This window comes from Protopterus annectens, chromosome 2.part0 (genome assembly GCF_019279795.1).
Source record: "Protopterus annectens isolate FY-2018-M chromosome 2.part0, PAN1.0, whole genome shotgun sequence".
Classification (NCBI taxonomy): Eukaryota; Metazoa; Chordata; order Ceratodontiformes; family Protopteridae; genus Protopterus; species Protopterus annectens.
This window is the reverse complement of record NC_056728.1, coordinates 235,017,469-235,023,468: the sequence shown is the minus strand read 5'-3', so window position 1 is coordinate 235,023,468 and position 6,000 is coordinate 235,017,469. Positions and strand designations below refer to the sequence as shown.

Here is a 6,000-nt window from a genome sequence, read left to right as displayed (position 1 = left end):
AAAGAAATGCAATGCTGCTGTAGTTAGAAGTACCTGCTAAAGGTGTAAATATTTGAATTGTGAATAGTGTGAAGTAAGTTCTTATTGTAAAAGGTCATTGTGCAAGATGGGGCAGTGTGGTTAAGCAGAAGACTATGATTTGAAATGATTTCAGAAACAGTTGGTTGAAGGTGTGGCTACATGGATGTATTGGTGATGGGAGGAGTAAATGAGATCGGTTTGAAGGGTTTGTTTAGAAGTTGTTGTACACAGACAGTAGAGTAACACTGCTACACAAGAGAAGCAATTAAAAATAAGCACTGTGAAAAAGCACTGTTCTAAGTATGAACACTGGAGAGGGGAGGAATGAATAATGTTGCATTGGTAGGATAGCTCTGAAAGGGACAGACTGTTGCAAAGGTGGTTTGCAATAGAGAAAACAATGTTACAGAACTGGAAGGGAGACCAGGAGATATGAATTCTAGGAAAAGAGTTGAGAAGTTAAGTAGTGATGTTAGATGTACTACAGTAATGATGGTGCTGTGTGGATTGGAAGGGTAAGTATAAAGTTAAGATGGGGGGGGGGGCAGGGATGAGGGTAGGATGGGAGCAAAGTGGGCCAGCAGTCTCTGCAAGTGGGAGCCAGTCACTGTACACATGTGCACAATGGAGAAGCAGCCTGAAATGGAAGTTATAGGAGCAAAGTAAGTGAGAGCAACTAACAACAGTAAATACACTAGTGCGGACACACGAGACTGACTGGCTACACTAGGCAGCGCTGATCTGTAGTCTTTACGCGAATACCGTTCGAATCTCCATCTCTAGATATAGTGGGGAGAACTGCTGAAGAAAAACTTCCCTTTGGTTCAGGGAACATAGGGCGCAGACATCTACTTAATCATTACAGATCAGCTCGTCTAAAAAGTCAATCTCTGCTGCAAAAATGCACGGCTCTTGATGCTGTTATTCGCAAGGTTGAGGGGCAATGACACTAAGTGGGAGGTAATTCACAAAGTGGGAGGTAACGATTACATTTCGGGCCAAATAAAGTAACCGTTTAAAAGCGAGATAGCTCCTTTAAAGACCTTGTTTTGAAAACTTTCCAGTTTACTCAAGTCCCCATTGACGGCTTTAAGTAGTTTCTGTACGGAATCACTACACGCTGATTTTACAGTTCATGGAGAAGATCTGACATTCTGAACTGGAGGAGTGGCTCTACCTTTCGTGGATGCGCGCCGTTTTTGCAACTACATCATCAGGCGCTTAACTGTGAGAGTCCAGGTACTGTTAGAATTTATGTAGTTTTAAGCAGGAAAGCAAGTAAGGCTGATGGGTGTGTTACGTTTCTAGGTACTGTTAGCATGTATGTAGTTTTAAGTAGTATAACATAACAAAGCAGACTGTGTATGTGTTATGTTTCTAGTTACTGTTAGCATTTTTGTGGACTTGAGCAGGAAAACACAAAGTTGGAGTGTGTGCGTGTGTTTTGTAACTTATTTTTAGAGTTAGGGCTTTTTGAGTGTGAAACTTGAACTTTGTTGCAGTGTAAGAATTACAGAGCATTACTTTGGCGCCAACACAAAATGATTGTTTTATAGCCAATGGTGTAGAGTTCGGTGTCACCAAAACACCCCCGGCAAAGCTCTCAACCGTTTGTCTAGAATGTGGCACATGTATGATGACCATTTTAAGACTCAAAATTAGGAACTTTTCCTCAAAATGATGTACACTTCGGAAGTATGCCCACTGAACACTGATTGTGAATGTGGGTATCTGCTGAAGTCTATATAAATTGTGGAATCGAGACGAAAGTTCTTTATCTTATTTTATTTGGTACTTGCGTATTATCGCAACCAGAGTTTTGTGATAATACCACTTGCTTACTGTTATCGTAATCTGACAGAGTGTTGTGCGAATGTCAGGAAACATCTTAAAAGTAAACAGAACCTGTTTTGTACCCGTATGAGTCTGTGATATAGCTGAAAAAGGTAAAAAAAAACAAACATGTATGACCACTACATTCATCAGCATTTACTGCCACGAAAAAAAGGAAAGTAACTTTCAGCGGGCGGCGGCGCACACTATTCTGACTTACGGGACCGAGAAAACATGCACACAAGCACAACATGAAGCAATCAGCAGACTGAAATGGAGCCAGGAAGCACCAGTTTAAGTGTTATGGCGTAACAGTAAATGTCTATTTAAAAGAAGGCATAGCAAGGAATGGAAAAGACTTCCAGTGCCCTAACAGGGGAGTGAGAGATGTAAAAGGCTCAACTGTGTACTGCTGCATTAATGAGGGTGTGCACAGTGAGCAAATGTGCATACAGAAGCTGTAGGTTATAAACAGTAATAGGGACAGCTGCTAGAAGCAGAGGAAACTTAAAACAAAGTCCTCAGTAGCAGCACTTCCTTCGCGACCAAATCTCTCTCCTGACCTGTTTAGATTTCCCCAAATGTTTGCTTCATCTGTTCCTCATAAAATTTGTGATTTTCTGATGATTTACCTGGGACTGCCACTAAATAATTACATACATCTGAGTTTCTGATTTCGTAGCCATTAGAAAATGCATGCTAACACAAAGGCGGTTATTCTAACTTAGGCAATGTTTAAAATCTATCCCTGTTTTATACCTTTGCCCCAAGAGTTTGAGAGCTATGCTTGCAACCATTCTCTCCCCAGTCAAAAGCGTAGCTAGGTTGAGGCGAGTGGGGCAATTCCACGGGGCGCAACGGGGTTGGGGCGCGATTGGCATCCTTCATCGTAGTCTCTGTTCTCTCTCTTTAGTGCAATACCGGCTTTTCAAAAGCCTGTATTGCATTTGCAGTGAAATCTGAGCGTGTGCGACTGCGATCTAAACTGTAGCAACCGTTTGCGAACAGAGCCAATTATTATAGGCACTTTCAAAGTTTGTTGAAAGCATTTTAATAGAAGTATTTGCGGTGCAGGAAGAGGGTCTGGGGCAGGGCACAGAAGCGGGACCTGAACGGCTGGGGCAGGAAGGGCTGTGTATCATCCATCTGGCTAGAACGAGCAGCATTGTTTGTTTGTTTGTTTTTTTTTTTTTTTTTTGGTGTGTGGATCTGATTGCAATAAGCCGATCTCTAAAATCTAGAGATCGCTTAATATAGTGAAGTGTTTTTTTTTTGCCCTGGTACCGGCATACATATGTGTGTGTCCTGCGGGTATCTATAAGACTGCGAGTGACTTTTCCTAAAGATGGGGGCATAGTGCAGACCCACGAGACTGATTGGCTACACTAGGCAGCGCTGATCTGTAGTCTTTACCCGAATACCGTTCGAATCTCCATCTCTAGATATAGTGGGGAGAACTGCTGAAGAAAAACTTCCCTTTGGTTCAGGGAACATAGGGCGCAGACATCTACTTAATCATTACAGATCAGCTCGTCTAAAAAGTCAATCTCTGCTGCAAAAATGCACGGCTCTTGATGCTGTTATTCGCAAGGTTGAGGGGTAATGACACTAAGTGGGAGGTTATTCACAAAGTGGGAGGTGACGATTACATTTCGGTCCAAATAAAGTAACCGTTTAAAAGCGAGATAGCCTCTTTAAAGACCTTGTTTTGAAAACTTTCCAGTTTACTCAAGTCCCATTGACGGCTTTAAGTAGTTTCTGTACGGAATCACTACACGCTGATTTTACAGTTCATGGAGAAGATCTGACATTCTGAACTGGAGGAGTGGCTCTACCTTTCGTAGATGCGCGCCGTTTTTGCAACTACATCATCAGGCGCTTAACGGTGAGAGTCTCAGGTACTGTTAGAATTTATGTAGTTTTAAGCAGGAAAACAAGTAAGGCTGATGGGTGTGTTACGTTTCTAGGTACTGTTAGCATGTATGTAGTTTTAAGTAGGAGAACATAACAAAGCAGACGGTGTATGTGTTAGGTTTCCAGTTACTGTTAGCATTTTTGTGGACTTAAGCAGGAAAACACAAAGCTGGAGTGTGTGCAACTTATTTTTAGAGTTAGGGCTTTTTGAGTGTGAAACTTGAACTTTGTTGCAGTGTAAGAATTGCAGAGTATTACTTTGGCGCCAACACAAAATGATTGTTTTATAGCCAATGGTGTAGAGTTCGGTGTCACCAAAACACCCCCGGCAAAGCTCTCAACCGTTTGTCTAAAATGTGGCACATGTATGATGACCATTTTAAGACTCAAAATGAGGAACTTTCCTCAAAATGATGTACACTTCGGAAGTATGCCCACTGAACACTGATTGTGAATGTGGGTATCTGCTGAAGTCTATATAAATTGTGGAATCGAGACGAAAGTTCTTTATCTTATTTATTTGGTACTTGCGTATTATCGCAACCAGAGTTTTGTGATAATACCACTTGCTTACTGTTATCGTAATCTGACAGAGTGTTGTGCGAATGTCAGGAAACATCTTAAAATTCCGTAAAATTAAACAGAACCTGTTTTGTACCCGTATGAGTCTGTGATATAGCTGAAAAAAGTCCAAAAAAACATGTATGACAACTACATTCATCAGCATTTACTGCCACGAAAAAAAAAAGGAAAGTAACTTTCAGTGGGCGGCGGCGCACACTATTCAGTGAAGCTTCACCACCCTGGCTGTAAACTGCATAAAGAAACACATCAGCACGTTTTTTTTTTTGGGGGGGGGGGGGGGGTCTAAAATTAATTAATCAATCAAATAACCTGTGTTGTACCTGTACGAGTCTCAGGAAAACCATTGACACAGCTGTGATATATATATATATATATATATATATATATATATATATATATATATATATGTATACATGATCTGAAAAAGGTCCCCCAAAAAACACATTTATGACCCTTACATTCATCCGCATTTGCTGCCATGAAGAAAAAAAGAAAGGGAAAGGAACGTTCAGCGAGCGGCGGTGGTGCACTATTCAGTTAAGCTTCACCACCCTGGCAGTAAACTGCATAAAGAAACAGCATGTTTCTATTTTTTTTTTTGGGGGGGGGGGGGTTGTTAAACACATTTTATTGAAAACACTGCAGAAAAAAGATGTATTGTTAAAGGAAACACACTATATAACACTTATATAACACTTATAAAACAGTAACGGTCAGAAAACAAAATCGAGAGGCAAGTGGTATTATCGCAAAAATCTGGTTGTGATAATACCCAAGTACCTTTTATTTCAATTAAAGAAGACGTCTGCCTGCTCCATACTCGTTCTTGTGGTTTTAATGATAAAATAGCTGCTCATTCTGAAGTGATAGGCTAGGGCTGCCACATTTTCAAATGCCCAAAGTGGGACAATTGTGGTACAAACATCAGATTTTGCAGGCCAAAACATACCCACGGCCAGTACAAAGGACAGAACTTTACTTATTTGCCTAAATAAAAGCTTTTTCTTATAGCATTTTAGTTGCATATTCTATTTCTTATAACATTTAGGTGTTTCAGATACCGAATAATAACTGTTTTATGCAACTATTACATAAAATATAGGAAATTTTGCCCTGAAATCTCAGGACATTTGCCATTTTTACACTTTTTTTTGCAGGACACAACTGCCCAAAGAGGGACTGTCCCTCGCAAAGTGGGACAGACTGTAACCCTAAAGTAGGCATTTATTTTGTCTACGTGTAGTAAATCTTAAGTTTCTCATTGTGTGGGGGTGAGAGAAAAAATTGGTAAGTACCTGGTGAAGGGCGAATCAGCAGTAGGATTACTCTAAATTAGTACCAAACAGTCATATCAAATTGTAGATGTGAAAGTCTGCTGTATAAGAAACTTGATAGAAATTTTGTGCTACTGTTTAACTGTTTATAGTCTGTAATTTATGTGCAGGACATCTGCTATAATGTGAGAACATAGTCTCTTAAACATAGAAAAATATCTGCAGCACTCTAAGAATCTGAGTGTCATTAAATATTAGTTTGTATTGTATTGAAACTCTTTTGATGAGTTCAAGATCCATTATTGCTTGCCATGGACATTATTTAAAATTTTTAACAGTGAATGTGTGACAGACTGTCTCAGTGGGGATGATG

At 40.1% G+C, this 6,000-nt stretch overlaps 1 protein-coding gene across 6 annotated transcripts in view; it reads left to right on the top strand.

The window, feature by feature from the left end:
• The first annotated feature begins 798 nt into the window (after nt 1-798).
• Nucleotides 799-6,000, top strand: part of NMRAL1 (NmrA like redox sensor 1) — a 158,691-nt gene continuing 153,489 nt past the window's right edge. Inside the window, exon 1 of one of the 6 annotated variants that reach the window (XM_044060693.1) lies at nt 799-1,248. The gene's annotated coding sequence lies outside the window, so the exon portion shown is untranslated. Of the gene's footprint in view, nt 1,261-1,309; nt 1,330-3,166; nt 3,753-3,798; nt 3,822-6,000 lie in introns of those variants that run through there. The other 5 variants (XM_044060692.1, XM_044060695.1, XM_044060691.1 and 2 more) reach the window with 5 other exon arrangements.